Raw genomic sequence first — 17,134 nt, forward strand, 5'->3', positions numbered from 1 at the left:
CACACACAGGGCAAGATCTGAGGTGGGCAGCCCCTCAGGCCATCGCCAGACAGACTGGACCAGACGTACATGCTTCCAGCATGTGCACAAGGGCCACTTTGATCCCTCTGAAACCAGGACCAGGGCCCTACACTGAAAGCATGGTCTGGCTCTGTGCCAAGCAGGTGAGGGGTGGGAGAGGATCCAGCTAGGGCACCATGAGAAGCACTCAACATTCACCCCCTTACTGCAGTCCTTAACTGTTTTCTGGAATTTTAAGTAAGATGTTTCTGCCAGTTCTTGATGGTTGTTTAAAGCTACTGTGGGGGGATGGGTCCTGAAGCATTCTCTTTACCATCTCAAATGCGGCAGGTCTAGTTTCTATTTCTTAATCTCTCCTTCTCTGTGTGACTAGTTCTTGTATTGTCATATTTACTGAGAAAGCACTTAAGGCTCAATTAGTGACGTGGCTGTCTCTTATTTTTGTCTGTCAAAGATTCTTCCCCCTTTTTACTTGTGGGTAGCACCTTGGTTTTCCTTTGTGAGCACCATTCCCCTCCAATCTTCATTCGATGTGGTTTGGGTGGGGCTAATGTACCAATTCCTGCTTGCACTGAACAAGGGCTCGGAATGGGACCTAGAGCAGTCTCCATGGGTAATCTTCCCACCTGTTCAGATCCCATCTCTATTTCCATTCATGCTAGTCTGGCTTCCAGGATGCAGCAAATGCATGACTGTTGGAGGACTGCCTTCATGTTGAGGAAAACTCCTTTGTCCATAAATGAGGCAGGTGGGAAGTATCTGGAGGGAAAATCCTTCAGTAGGCAACCCTGAAATAGTAACTTGTGGGTTTCAGGGTATGAGTACCCCAAATCCCTCACTCCTTGCAGGGTAATCCATTGGTATTTGTTTTGTTGGAGAATATTCCTGCAAGATTAATACTCTTATCTTTCACTGGTGCCCCTTTTATTGGCTAACTTCCCTGTCACCCACCTATGTTTCTTGCACTTTCCAGTAAGCTGTTTGCACTGGAATCTTTAGCTCAGGATCTGTTTCTATGGGAATTTGAACCATGGCAAAGCCAAAGCCTGGCATATCCAAGCGTATTATCCTCTGACTTCAGTGACTAGTTACAGATGTGAACGTAACCCAAGCTTGACCAGGTAGAGTTCCAAGCCTTCTCCTGGAAGGAGAGGTGCTTTCTTTGTGTTGGAATACCTTAGCTTCTGTAATATAGGCTGCTGTTGCTTTTCCTCATCTACTCTACTACATAAGAAGAGCCCTTTTGAGAAAAAAGGCAGCACACAAGAAAACAGTGCCAAGCAGTGGAGAGAGAGAAGTTTTCTTGATAAATTCATCAGAACCAAAACTCCGATATACTCTATGCCTTTTCATTGATATGAACCAGTTAATCATTTCTCACCATTTTCAAAGCCAGTTTGAGTTACATTTCTCTTTTTTTTTGGTTGTTTTTTTCATTTCTCTTTCTTGAAACCTATTAATTTCGATGTAACCTAGAAGATTCCATCTCGGCTGGCTCTAGTGTGGATGTCTGCTGCTACAGCTTCTCCGTCTGGGATATGGAATAGTGGTGAATTGTTACCTCTCAATGGAAGGTATGGATCCTGGGTTTGAGTATGCAGGAGCTGACCTTTTCTCTGTTTTCACCTCAAACGTGACAGGCCACACTCCAAATCTGATTGAGATAGAGGAAAAGATATTTTTGCCACCTTTTTCCTGATGTGAGAACATTTGGAGGATAAAGGCAAATGGAGTGGGCTTTGAGGACAAAGTACTGTATAATGGAGAAATGCATCCACTTGAGGTGAGTGATTGCCTTAAATTTTGCTGTGCAAATTGCAGGTTGTTTTTTTTTTTTTTAATTAAGCAGTTCCAAAAATGGTTTTGTGGTATTTTCCTCCCAGGGTTAGGAACCTACATGCATCAGCTTTGTACATGAGAACGAGAAATTAAAACTGACCACAGCTAATGGGAACCTGCTCAGGCCCATTTTATAGCCTTTGCTGAGGGAAGTGCAAAGAGAAAACAGGCTAAGTGAAGAGGGAAAACACAATTCTGCCTTTCCAATAAGTTTTAATAATGTACGGTCCCCCAGAAAGTAACATATGCACAGAATTATAAATTTTGAGTTTGTTGCTTTTCTGTCATTAGGGATTTGTTAAGTACCAAAGGGATTTGCTGATCCTTTGTATTTTTTATTCGTCTCCAATGTCTTCAATTAGACCATGCTGTTAGAGTAAGTAGTACTCTGCAAATTTATGCTTGACAAGGACTGATGCTAATCTTCAGGTGTCCCTACCTAATTAAAGATTCAAGGGCAGGTGGGTACTGTGGGGATTTTCATGGGCATGATGTCTTCTTCAGGAAAAGTGCATCAAATGGGCACAGTCTAGCAATTATGCTGTGCATATTAGCATAAAGATCTTTTATTAACTAACAAATCTAAAAAGAGGCATTCAGAACATGCTTGTCATGATTACTAGCCTTTCTCAATGGTCTCAGAAGACATCTTCTACCTCCATAATTTGAGTCTCTTTTTCTGAGTTCCATCTAACCTCTAGACTTAGCTTTGTAGTACATTATGAAATTTTCTTCTTTGAAGTCACATGGCAATACCCAAGTATCCCAAGGCTCTCAAGAGGGATATAAAGCATGCAGCAATAGAATTTTATTAACAACTGTAGTGACTCAAGAGAGAGAAAGACGTAGGGAATGTGCTCTTTCTAACCTTATGCCTGGAAGCTGCTCTTGGATTTGGGAAATTTAAAAGAATTTTGCTCAGGGGATTTGTGGCCAGCTTTAGTTGTATATGTTTATTTATTTTTTAAAGCTTCCATCTTTACTCAACTGGCTTTCCTAGAGTGATCATCCTCCATTACCTATTGTAGATCTTACCCTAGAATTGTCCTTCTCTTCTTAGGACTGACTTTTCCTAAAAATGTGCTCCTTAGACATGTGAAATCTCCAAAAGTCAAAGTCAAAGGGAGATGTTTATAATTCAGTTGGAAATCAGTTGAGTGGAGAGATGCCCTAAAAGTTATCCACTAACACTTAAAAGCCACCCCAAAACTTAGTTCATTAAAAGAAAATTTTATTATTTATCAAGTGGGTAGTGTGGTGGTTCTCCTGGTTCAATTGGGGCTCACTCACAAGACTGCATCTATCTCTGAGTCAGCTGACTTTGGAGGGGCTACAGTGGCCTCAGTGGAAAAAGAAGAGAAATGCATAGATGGTGACGAGGGTAAAATCTTTGCCATTCATAATGGGTGGGAGCAGAGGAATGCCCAAGCTGACATTGCCAGGAGTGTTGTAAGGCAGAGCCCCATCCCAAACCATCAGCAAGGTGAAGTTCTCTACAAAGGGTCAAAGTTGGTTTGAATAAGGAAACTTGCTTTATCTGATGGGTCAGGGAGAAGGGTAGCTGGTAAAATGTTAACAATTGGCTCTCAAAACAAAATTTTAAAAATCTCTGATTTGTAGCATTTGCAGATTCCCATTGTGTAAACATTCCTACCATTTTTAGCTGATTTCTAGCTTCCCTTCAAGTTTAGAAGGGGTGTACACAATCGACTCATGTGAACAGATGTGAAACTGCTCTAGAACACCACTGGTCAGATAGCATGAAAAATGAAAAAATAAAAATCAAAGCATTACCAGGAAATGGAAATAAGAAGATCTCTGGAATGGAAACACACTGGAGAGATGAGATTTGTGGACACAGAGGGGAATAGGAATCATTGGTAAATACTTTTTCTACCTTCATATGGATACCTACAGGTTCTGCTACTCACATATGATAACTTGAGTGTCCTAAAAATGCAAGCACAGGCCCAAATGTGCATGGAAAAAAAAAAAAAGGAAAATGCCAGAAAGTAAAATTGAAATTACTTAGTTCTGGTCCAAAATCATCATTAAACCATGAAGTGAAATATACTCCAACCCTGGGGTTGGTCATTCATAGACATCACTGTGAGAGTTGATCTGAGGTGGGATGTGGAATATATAAGTTGAGCACCTCATTGAAGGAAGCACCTATGAGAGGTTGATGGACTGGAAGGAACCTGACAAGGGAGTCAGTAATCTGGATATAGTTCTGATTCTGTTATTGGCCCAACTCTGTGACCTTGACTTTCATTTATACAATTTCAGAGTGCTCTGAGCCACACTTACCTACCCATCTCTCTGGTGTAGATGTCTCCTGAAGCAGCAATGGTCACTGCCATGGGGAAAATGTCTAGACTAGGATGAAGACACACTTGGCAAGGCAAGAATGTTTTCTCTTCTTGTGGCACAGAATCCAGATATCCAATAAGAGAAATGTTTCTAAACAATAAGGAGAGAGAATACACGCTTCTCAGAAACATCTTTGTCAGTTCAAGGCATTATTTGTCCATGCAGATAGCATGTTGCCTTTGTCTGTAAGATAGTGTGATATCCTATCACATGCGATGCTGCCTTCAAACTTGTCCTGGGTCAGTGATACTGTGGGTTGGCCTCGTGACTGGTCAAGCAGAGCAGTTGCCCTTAGGGAAAGAGCAGGGGTTTGCTGACTGAAGTCTACCCCGCCTCCTCCAGACTCCTACAAGGGACTATGTTACAGTGTTTCTTTACTCACATATCAAATAGAGGTACTGCTTGTAGGGGTCTGTTCAAAATTTATTCTCCATAGGAAATTATTTCTACTAAGGTATTCTTTTTAAGTACAGATTATGTACATGCCTCCTATGATGTATTACCTTAGCACAGCTCATAAAGCAACAAAGAAGGACAAGTTCTAGAATTGTGTTTATGAAATCCCCCCCCCCCCCCAATAGGTTCATAACAAACTGTGGTATGTTGAATATTGCCAATATTAAATGTTTTGGTGAAAATTCATCAAACACCTATTCAGCTCAGTGGGGTCCTTAAAGTTAGCTATGAAATCAATGAGATCATACAATATTTGTCCCTTATGGGGGGTGGGGGGTTAGTAGCACAACACTGTGAGTGCAATTAACAGTATGGAAATATATACTTGAATATGATTAAAAGGAGAAATATTAGGTTGTATGTATGGTACCAGAATAAAAAACTTTAAAACATCCATGGAACCATGGACTTTAATTAATAGTACAATTATAACAATGTGCTATCATCAATTGTAACAAATGTTCCACACCAATGTAAGGTGTTGATAGAGGGGGGTGTATGGCAATCATGTATTATATATGTATGGTTGTTCTGTAAACCCACAACTTCTTTAATAAAGAAAAAACAAAAATAAAAAATAGCTATAAAAGTGGTCTCTGTAGCACGTCTCCCCTTCTGGAACATGTCCTAAGCTGGTCTTTGCAACCTGTGAATTGCGTTAAACTTGCTTCTTGATCTCCCATCCTCTGGACCCATGCATGACTCACTGTCATTGCTCTTCATTAGAACTTTGGCTTTTCCAAGATGATGGAAGAAAAGGCAGAGGTGCTGGTCCTCAACTTGCAGGTCTGGCTTCAGTGACTTAAATGGCTGCTCAGAGACAGAACCCAAACCTACATATTTAGGAAACAAATGCATCTCTATTTCACTAGCGTTTGCATTTATAGCCACCCAGGCCTTCCGAGAGCATGGTGTTTTGATTTCCTGCCTGACACAGTAGTCAAAGAAACAGTTATATGCATATAAAGCCAGTCAACTCTGGAGAATATTCACTCCCCCGGGCTTCCCAGAAAACTGACAGTATTTCAGACAGTCCACAAGAATGGAGAATGCCTATATATCTACCAATTGCTGACAGGGAAGGGATGTCAGTCCTGAGAGATTTTAGCTTCAATTCTAGAATACTGGACTTGACATTATATCACTTGGAAAGCTATTTCAGGAAGGACTAGTTATGCCTGTGACACGAGCTGACCTGCATCTGAACAAGATGGTCTCTTTTGGTCAGCAACCTGCTGAATGCTGGAGAGGAGACTGGCCATAATCAGCCCAGCTGGATTTCAGTTTAATACCTTTCCCCAAAGAAAACATTAGCCTGTACTTGTGTGTGGAGGGATCCCTCCAAATCCCCTCTAGACAGGGAACAAGCCCAGATCAAACCTCAAACTCTTTCTTGCCTTGACTTATATTTTGACTGTCCATGATGTTGGTGTCTGCTGATAATGGACTCTAGAAAAATAGGTAAATTTGCAGCTTACCTATTGATCCTAGTTGTCTCTCTGCATCTACACATGGCCACAGTTGTTGTCTACATGCATATGACGCTGCTGCTGATGGTCCAAGTAGACTACCATGCAGATAGTGATGACTTTAAGATGCTTGGCCTGATAGCCACAACCTGGAGAATGTCACTTGAGTGGACGACTTTACTTTGGCTAACTGTGCCACACTTTAACAACTGACGTCTGCAGAAGCCCTCTAGCTCTCTTCTCAAGTGGTTTGCATCATTCAGGCACAGGGCTTGCCATAGGGCTTATAGAGCCAGAAACAGAAGTACTGCAAGATTGAGACAGTGATTTCATGTTGGGACTGGAATCCTTTAAAAGCACGAGTGCTGTCTTAGAGCCAGAATCCTGAGGTTCAGGGAATTCATCCATAAAGCCTGCAGGACAGCACTGTTCAGCAGTCTTGTTTCTCTCCTTTGAAAGAGAAGCTCTGCAGGTATTGTGATTGTGGTGACAGTCTGAGAAGGAGTCAGAAATGAATTTACAAGGCTTCCAAAGGAGGTGGATAGGAAGAATACTGAACTTCAGCTCATCCTTGATGCTTGCAGTGCCATTTTACCTGTGTAATAGCCCCATAGAATTCCAGCCCCTGATGAGTCATGTCTCCTGTCACCTGGGGGCTAGAGGAATAATCACTTATCTCAAAATATTTTGATTCAATCTCTTATAAGTTCATGATCTGGGATGTGCTAGCCCAGCTACATTGCTGGAGGTGGGATGATGTGTAATTAAAGCCAGGAAGAGAAACCCAGCACATGGCTTTCCAGGTCTGCTTTTAATTGAGGAATCAGAGCACTGATTGATAGAAATTAATAAGGAATCTCCTGGGTTAGGAGCCAGAAGTGGAAGTGGAATCAAACCCTGATGCTGATGGGATGAAAATTAAGATTTGAAATTAATTGAAAGTAAGGGAAGTTGGTGTTGGAGGGTGGAGATGGATCTTATATTTAGACTTAGAAAACCATGGAGGAAGCCAATAGTGCTGAAAACTTGCCAAGATTTAAGAGATGGAAGGCATGGCCTTGCTGCTCTGGTTTTATTGGACCTTTCCCGGTGGCTGTATGGAAACTGCTATGGAAGATGCATTGATGAGTGCCTCATTTAGACCAAAGCCATGGAGTGACTCATGGGGCAGAGGCATGTGCTAAATAAGTGACTTTCCACTCTACAAATGGAGAGTGACTCTTGTCAAAAATAACCACTTGTTCAAATTATTCTTTTGAGTTCTCTTTAGCTTAGTTCTGCTGCCTTCCATCTGAGTTCCATGGAGCAATATTCTTGAGGTAGAGTATGCAGAGCTACTTTCTTATTTTTTTTTCTTTTCTTTTTGTTTTAGTACTTGTTGTTCTTCCTTTTTTTTATTGCAGAGCTACTTTAGAGAACGAACATCAGGGGAGGTCAATGCACAAAAGCCTTGGGGTCCTAACTCTGCTTCCACAATACATGTCCCTTGTATCAGTCAGCCAAAGGGGTGCTGATGCAAAATGCCAGAAATTGGTTGGTTTTCATAAAGGATATTTATTTGGGGTAGGAGCTTACAGATACCAGGCCATAAAGCATAAGTTCCTTCCCTCACCAAAGTCTATTTTCACGTGTTGGAGCAAGATGGCTGACGATGTCTGCGAGGGTTCAGGCTTCCTGGGTTTCTTTCTTCCCGGGGCTCCAGCATCAAACTCCAACATTAAAAAACCCTTAACTGTCTTTTGTCATGCCTTTTATATGGCTCCACTGGCATAAGAGGTTTACATAATTACTTAAGTAAACCTATGAATCCAATATAATCTAATACGCCCAGAGGAAAAGATCCGTTTACAAACATAATCCAGTAATTTTGTTTTGGAATTCATCAATAGTATCAAACTGCTACATCCCTCTATTATCATCTGTATATATTGGGGTTTCACTTTGGGGGAAGAGATTTTGTTATTAAAAGTAACCTAACAGATGACCACCAGCTTAATTAACTTATTTTTTTCCATGAATTTTTAAAAAAGATTTATTTTATTTCTCTACCCCCTTCTTTGTTTGTGCTCACTGTCTGCTCATTGTGCACTCTCTGTGTCTGCTCATTTTCTTTTTAGGAGGAACTGGGAACCAAACCTGGAACCTTCCATGTGGTAAGCAGGCACCCAACTGGTTGAGCCACATCCACTTCTCTTAATGAGCTTATTGCCACCTGAGAGACTCACATATTTTAATTTTCCCTAGGAGATATGAATATTACAGTCTGTCATTTCTAAAACAAAACCCAAAAAAGATAAAGTGTATGATTGAATCCTCGCCCCAATTAATACCTTCAGGAAATATAGCAGCTGTCCTGGAGGAGTAATGTCTTGTGGGGTGAAGAAGGCTTTATCTTGTTTCAAAACATAGAGACACGTAAGACAAGGAGGATAAATTTGCTGTAATTCTTATTCATTCAATGGAAGCAGTTATTGGATGATGAGGGAGAGTAATGAAAAGGGCTGAAGACAAGCTACAAAGAGAAGGCTGTCTTTGAAAATCAAGTCCAGGGGGCCACTCCCTTTCCCTGTTACCATTTTTTCTGATACCATGCTTTTTTTTTTTTTAGGGCCAGGGTGCCCTCTGTTTTTTGTTTTTTGTTTTGTCTTTATTTTTTTAATGTTACATTAAAAAAAATGAGGTCCCCATATACCCCCTATCCCCCTCACCCCACTCCTCCCCCCATAACAACAACCTCCTCCATCATCATGAGACATTCATTGCACTTGGTGAATACATCTCTGAGCACCGCTGCATCTCATGGTCAGTGGTCCACACCATAGCCCACACTCTCCCACAGTCCACCCAGTGGGCCATGGGAGGACATACTATGTCTGGTAACTGTCCCTGCAGCACCACCCAGGACAGCTCCATGCTTACAGTTAGTCCTTTAAGATCAAAATGACCTCCTTACATTGCAGGACCAGCCTGGGGGGGCAAACCCTGTGATGTTTAGCTAAGAACTGGAATACTGCCTTTGGCCATATTTTCTGGGTAGATGTCATAGAGAGATTAGACTCATCATATGCTGACACTCACTTGAAAGAGACAAGGTTAAATGTCTCAGAAGTTGAAAAAGCTGATGTTTAGACTGCAAAGCCCCTTAGGAAAATCCTAACAATCCTTGGCAGGGCTTTGAATTTTCACAGGGCATGCACTGGGCTCTCAACAACATCTAGATGCAGAGGTGTATGAAGAGCCTAGCAAGGAGTTGGGTTTTAACTGGAATAAGTTGCGCATAACACTTAGAATTTGAAATACATGTGTTCTGAATGTATTTCCCTGCAGTTGTTCCTGCTCATATACTGTTCCAGTAGTTTCAAACATTCCAAGCTCCTGCTCCCCTCTCCTCACACCACATTATTGCATTCTGCATTCAGTGTATCAAAAAGATTTACTTTGAGATATTTCCTTTTCCTACTCCCATTTAGGCTTTTTTTTTCCCTTCAGTTTCTGGTGGGGGAATTAACAGATAATTTAGATTTCCAATTCCCAAGCTTCACATAGGGCAATTTAATGAAATAACTAAGAAAAAAACAAAAATAAACCTTTTTCTCTCAAATAAACTCAAATAAACCTTGAGAAATTATTACTCAAACTACAGGGGGAAGTGTCCCTTTTATTTATTTCCACAAATATTTAATAAGACACATATTCACGCCACTTTATAGTTGCTCTGATAGTAAGCAGGATCCTATTAAATTTTTCCACATTAGAACCAGATTTTCAAGCAAGGGGAGCTTTTTGAATTTAAAATAACTTTCTTTATGTCTCCATATTTAACTAATAATGGCAACTGATATGCTGCCATATTTAAATTTTCCTTGCTTAATTTCTAGCAGTGAAATTGCTCTGATGTGACAGGATTTAAAATTGTCCAGAAAAGTGGCTATGGCACACGACCAGCTCAGGCTCCAGTTCTCAAACCCATGATGCCTGGAGAGGACCCCATCTGCAGCAGTTTGATGTAATTGATGAATTCCAAAAAGAAATATTGGATTAGGCTTGTAATCTGAGCTGTGCCTGGGCATGATGGAGTTATGGTCAGGACTTCCTTCATCACCCCTTGGCGGGTGGGGACTCACAGATAAAAGGCATGGTGAAGAACAGAGTTGGGGATTTCTGATGTTAGAGTTTGATGCTGAAGACCCGAGAAGTCAGCACCCAGAGGAAAGAGAAGGCAGCCCCAGAAAGGAAGGAACCTTGGCCCCAGAGAAAAGCAAGCCCCAGGAGCATAGGAACTCAGGAAGCCTGGACCCTCAAAGACGTCAGCAGTCATCTTGCTCCAAAGAGACTTTGGTGAAGGAAGAAACTTACATGTTATGGCCTGGTATCTGTAAGCTCCTACCCCAAATAAATACTCTTTATAAAAACCAACCAGTTTTTGGTATTTTACATCAGCACCCCTCTGGCTGACTAATCACCATCCCACCCTGAGTAAGACAGGACCAAGAAATTATCAAATCTAAGTGGCTGGAAATGGATCTACCTTTGTCAACCAGGCCCTGTTTCTTCAAATATTGCCAGCTTTTCTACTCTCCATTCTATAGCGAGATGCACTCTTTAGCCTGAATTGAACTGTTCTTATAGGGTGGGGAGCCAGAAGGAGTGAAAATCAGAACCAATTAACTGACCAGGACCAAGCTGCCGGGGCGGTCCTCCCTTTACAGTGTGGTCCTGACAGAAGGCCAAATGCAAGTGCGAGCACAGGCATCGAGGCCCCCAGGCTCTCCCTGCAGCCCAGGCGGCTCCTCTCCACCTGCAGGCATGAGGGCGGGTCTGAAGCAGCGCCCTGAACCGGGTGGGGTGCAGGTGACACCGTGGTGTCAGGCACACAGCAGGCAAACTCTGTGAGCAAGAGGAGCCGTGTTGACCTTGGCGGCCTCAGCAAAGCCCCCGCGATGCAGGCTTGGGGGGTCAACCTGGCTATTCCCGGCTGATGAGAACATCCCGCTGGGGCTCCCTGAGCTGGGGCTGAAGAGTGGATGGAGAGCGAGAGCAGGAAACTTTCCCGAGAGATGGGGGGCATGGGGGCCCGGGGTGAACGGGCCATGCTGTGGCCTAGGGCTGGACAGGCAGGGGTGCCACTAGCTGGGCTCAACTTGCTCTGTGACTTTGGACAGAGCACTTCCATGTTTTCTTTCTCTATCTTTCAAGATAGTTAGGAAATTTAAATCAAATTTATTTTTCTTCTTAACATGACCCCTTTTTTCGTTTTTTAATACTGAGAAGGTTTATGATTTTTCACTCTCAGCATACCATTATTTGCCAGAAAGGAATTGCCCTTAAAATCCGTAATACTCGTGGAACAGCAAAGCCATGCCCAAATTCTGCTAATGAGATATCAGAAGTCCTGTATTAATAAAGCAGTGCACAGTAGTACAGAACTTAAATTATTTGCAAGTTCTCCACTTACCCAGCAAACCGTCTTTGAAACTTTGCAATGTGCTGCACATGTGGTATGGGTTGAGGGTAGAGCTGCAGACACAGAATCACATTTGCTTCCAAGGGGCTTTCTCCCCAGTGAGAGCAGCAAAGCCATCAGGAGGAAGTGCAGTAAGAGAGTATTCACAGGTCCTGCCAGAGCAGGAAGAAGCAGCAAACAGCACAGGACTCAGGCCCAGGGCCAGGGTCAGCAAGGACAGGGGGTGAATCGCAACGAGATAGCCGGGGATGAATGGGGAGCACATGGATGGCCAGGGGCCCACATTATGTAACAGATGATGGAAAACACACCAGGGTCCCTGAGAGCCCAGTGCGTGGGAGGAAACTCAAGGAGTCCAATGCGGGTGGGGCACAAAACGAGGCGGAGGGACAGTGGGGTCCCTCTCCTTTTCCAAGCCCCTAAATCCTGTGGAGAACACTGGACAAGACCATCACAAGAGGTAAGTTGCTGTTATTGGCTTCTTTCGCCATCACAAAACTAGTTAAGTGATTCAACCAGGATTCTAAACCATGCTTTTGCCTGTGAGATCACCTTGTAAATTGTATTGTGTTTTTATATTTAGCGTTCTAGATAAAAATTTCATAAAGAATGCTGAAATGAAGTCAAGTCAACTCAGAGCCCTTCTCTGAGACTGCAAGCCTTGCCTTGTAGTAAATGTAGTAAAAACTACATTAAACAATTGCAACCATTTTTGTTTTATAAAACTCCAAATTTTTTAATCCAGATGCTAGCATGTAATCTCACACAAGACTTCTTGAAGAAGGAAGGGAAATGTCTTTCTGTGACTCATTTCATACACGAGTTAAAATGAGGGCTATGCTCAGAATTGAGCTTGCATCAATGCCTTCAAGACTTCTCTTTTTGTTCTCAGTTCACCAATTTGTGCAACCTGGACATTTTCACTCCACAACAGTTCGACATTACTAAGATCTGGTGCATGCTAAGCAGTTCTTTCATCTAATCTCTATCTTGCATTACCCATTTCACTTTCCTTTGATCCCTAAATCTCTTAAGGTTTCATGAAGACAAAAATAAGTGTGTACTAAGCAGAATAAATGCTCCAGAGTTCATCAGATATGTAATGAGGTGTGCTTGCAGAGTGATTAATAAGATCACCTCCTTGTTCTTGTGTAATTCTTCATAATATGGCAATGTGTGGTTTTAATTTCTCTCCCACTTTTATTCTAAAGAATAAGGGGCCTTGTCTCTCTGAATCACAAGAATACTTTTATGAAGCAAAGAAGGGTCTCCATAAAGAAATGAAAGTCTTTGCTTATTAGCGGCAAAACTAAGTCCACTTCTTAGAATTTGGAATTATAGGTATGAGAGGAGCATGACTGAGTATGAACAGGTACAAGACGTGGTCTGATATTGCAAAGACTTCATTTCAAATTTAATTCAGCCATTACTCGTTGTAGGACATATGTAAGATGACAATTACACTATCCTTATAGGACAGTTCAATTACTTGTACATATTAGTCATTATGCATGCATATATCATCTGACATGGAGTAGGATCACACACAGTAGCTCCTCATTAAGCCCTGCTCAAAACTGCAACCTGGGGGGGAAGCGGACTTGGCCCAGTGGTTAGGGTGTCCGCCTATGACATGGGAGGTCCGCAGTTCAAACCCCAGCCTCCTTGACCCGGGTGGAGCTGGCCTATGTGCAGTGCTGATGCTTGCAAGGAGTGCTGTGCCATGCAGGGGTGTCCCCCATGAGGGGAGCCCCACACGCAAGGAGTGCGCTTCATAAGGAGAGCCTCCCAGCGCGAAAGAAAGTACAGCCTGCTCAGGAATGGTGCCACACACATGGAGAACTGACACAACAAGATGATGCAACAAAAGGAAACACAGATTCCCCTGCCGCTGACAACAACAGAAGTGGACAAAGAAGAACACAGCAAATAAACACAGAGAACAGACAACTGGGGAGGGGGGGAAGGGAGAGAAATAAATAAAATAAAATAAACAAAAAAACCCCCTGCAACCTGGGAATATAAAGTAAACATATCTTACTCTAAATAACAAAGCAGTGATTCAGCTTTGCTTTTTTCATTTGTCTCCTGTATGTGGGAAACCTCAGTCACTTGAATTAGAAAGGATACAATTTGTTTATTGACTATCTGAGTCCAGGCTCAGATGATGATGCACAGATGACAGACAAGTGAACACATGGACTCAAGAACTTTTGAGATGTAAGAAATTGTTTGCTTACATGTGAAATTGTACTGAATTTTTAATACTTTGGTCAACTTTTTACAATTGTGACCATTCTTTCTTGCTGTCCCAGTGGGTCCTCCTATCTTTGTGTCAGCTTGTGGTAGAAACGCAGTAAGGAATCACAGGATTTTCAAGAACATTGTCCTTTATATTGGTCCTCTCCTCACTCACTTTAACACACAACCAAAGCAATTGAAATGAAGTAAAGGTGCTAAAATTAGACCTTAAAACTCATTGTCTTTCATAATGTAGCTTGTTTTCAATTTATTCCATTGGAAATATACTTTTATTCAAGTATAGAGGACCCTTGAAATCAAGTGTCTATAGAATTTTAGAGGAACACTTGAGCTCATGCACAAGAACCCCAAACATCTATAGAAGAGGAAACTAGGGTTCAGATTAATAATTAAAAGCTTCTCTGGTCTATTCCTTTCTGGACATGGATCCATCACAGGAAAAATGGAAATTCTCCACCCACTGCCCTCCAATGAGCTAGGTATTGTCTGCCTTGTTGACATACCCTAGAGACCAGAGCAATGTCTCCAGTATTACTTAACAATATCCAGATGGTTTCTTCTTTCGTAAGACTTCTTAATCCCATAGAACAATTATTAGACAGTCACTGAATTGCATGACTTAGTTCATATCTATACAACCACCAACAGTGGAAGTAGGCATTGCTGGCCTTTGGGTCTTGTAAACTCTTCATCTTTCCCCATCAGTACACTGGTGAATTCCTGTGGCTTTTTCCTCAGGGATGGGGTGTGTGGGGTACAGATCCCAACTCAAGATATGGCCAGGATCTGGCTTCTTCTGCTTCCCCTCATAAACCACATCTAGTGCTAATTATTTCCATGTTTCAAAAGTAATGTATATTATTTGTTCTGATTGCCTGTATCTTTATTTCCTTAAAGTATTGAAATGTTGGGATTATTTTCTACTTGAAGGTTTGTTTTCTTTTTTATGCTCTAAATACTATGGCAGAAGTTTTCAAGATATTTTGGGCATTACGTAGGACAAGTTTAATGGTAAATGCATACATCAAGAAAGGTTTTAGCATTTACTGAGCACATTTATTGAGAATATATGTAACCTTTTGCATTGAATGAGGAAAACAGAATCAACTCATGGTATTTTAGAACATACTATAAAAACAGCTAGGGATAAAAACAGCTAGGGTTGAATGTTTTTCTTTGGGTCAAAGTGTGGCCATTATACTTCTATGATAGAACCTCACCACACCACCACACCCTCACCACAGTGTCATTGCCTATGTTTCATTTGCATTTGTATCTTCACTACCTAGCATAAAGCCTGGTAAATAAAAAGTGCTTAATAAATGAGTGGATGTCAACAAGAGGAGTAATAGGTCAATGGGTTGAGAAAACAGGAGCTGTACTTTGAAAAGTGTCAAAGAATTTCACGGGATCCAGAGTTGAAAGAACATGTTAAATGGAACACATAAAGGCATGAAGGTGGGTATATTGATATATGTTCAAATCATGATGCTATATTGAGTATTGGTACCTCAATATATTTCTAAATGTTTACCATTGATTGATTATAAATATGTTCAAAAGACTTTTTTCTACCCTGAGGATAGTGTGAGGTTTTTCTTTATCAGTCTGCCATCAAGATTGTAATTAAGCCATTGAGTCTGTGGCCTTTATTTATGATTATAATATATAATCAAAGATTATAAACACCAGGAAAATGGTATTTTCACACTGTCTAATTATCATATTAAAAGAATGACATCAGACAAACGTTTCATCTCTTACTAGAAAGAAGAAATCTGAAGGAACCTGTGAGTTGACTTTGATGTTGGATTTGTGTATGAAAATATCAAAGATTAAACTTTTTTCAAATAGAAGGGCCAATGTTGGTTGCATCCAGGAAGTCAATTTTCTGCTCCACTGCTATATTTTTCTTTGAAGTGGCATAACCTAGATTTGGTTATTAGGGTATATTTATTGCAAGCAGAACAATGAAATTGGAAAAAGTGAAAGAAGAATCAGTCCTCAAAGCCAAAAGCAGGTGTTCTAAGTGGATCACTGAAATGTCTAAGTTGCTAACAGGACCCAGGCAGTCAGTGTCAATGGATTAGATAGACCAGTGATTCAGTAGCATAAGCATAAACTGGGAAATGCAGATGCTCAGATTGCACCCCAGACCCACAGAATCAGAATCTCTGGGAGCAGGATTCAGCAATCTATGTTTTAACAGGTCCTCTGGGTGGTTTTGATGCTCTCTAGAACTTGAGAAACAACAGCCTAGAATAAGGCACCAAATGGATCTCATGCACCATTTTTAGTTCCCTAAAAGTCCTGCTGGTTCCACCTGTGGTATGATATATTTTATGATTTCCAGTCCATTTGTAAACTCATTTCTCTGAACAGTTTGTCACTTACATATGTTCTGGATTATGCTGCTCTTCAATTGCTTTATATATTTTAATTGTGCCTCCTTACAAGTCTCGAAGATTTATGAATTAGTGTATCTTACAGAATTGGATCTTTCTGGCTATACAAAAAGGAAGGATAAGGAATAAATCCTTAAATCCTTATTGGCTTATTGACAATGTTAAGCAGCATCCATAATGAGCCTCTTAAGTGATTATAGAGGAAAATAATCCTAGAGTGAACAACATCCTTTTATTTTCTCTTTCATCAATTGTAAAGATGTCCCAACTGTCTCTTAGTGAAGCACTACTCAAGTACATAGTCAGGAAAATGAACAAACCAAAAACAAAACAAAATAAAACAAATAAACCAGTCATGAGACAAGCTTCCATATTGTGCTATTCTCCAGGCAGAGTCCATGTCTAGTTCATGTATATATCCATATTGCATAGCACAGAGTCTGGAAAATAAAGGTGCCTCATGTTCACAAATTAGGCATTAAAGGCTGATGGAAGAAAATAATCCAATGCTAGTGCTGTTGAAGGAGTTAAGAATTGCAGTCAAGTTTCCATATGGTGGCTGTTTGCCTTCCCTCTGTTCTCTTAAGGCTCCGTGGCCCCAGCTTCTTCCTATCTCAGCTGTAGGCTGGCATAAGACTCTCTCTCTCCCAGGGGCTCATTTCTATCCTGACTTAGCTGTTCTGGTCTCTTCACAAGGTCAGCTGTAGACTCTCAGGCTTATCTCTCTTCCTGGGGCCTCTGCTGTGTCTGATGAACTGTCTCTCTTCCACTGTGTATGATGGAATTGGACTCAGAGGGGATCTCTTCTCACAAGACTTGCATGCTACTTTATTGGAATTGTAGTT

This window comes from Dasypus novemcinctus, chromosome 24, assembly GCF_030445035.2.
Source record: "Dasypus novemcinctus isolate mDasNov1 chromosome 24, mDasNov1.1.hap2, whole genome shotgun sequence".
Classification (NCBI taxonomy): Eukaryota; Metazoa; Chordata; class Mammalia; order Cingulata; family Dasypodidae; genus Dasypus; species Dasypus novemcinctus.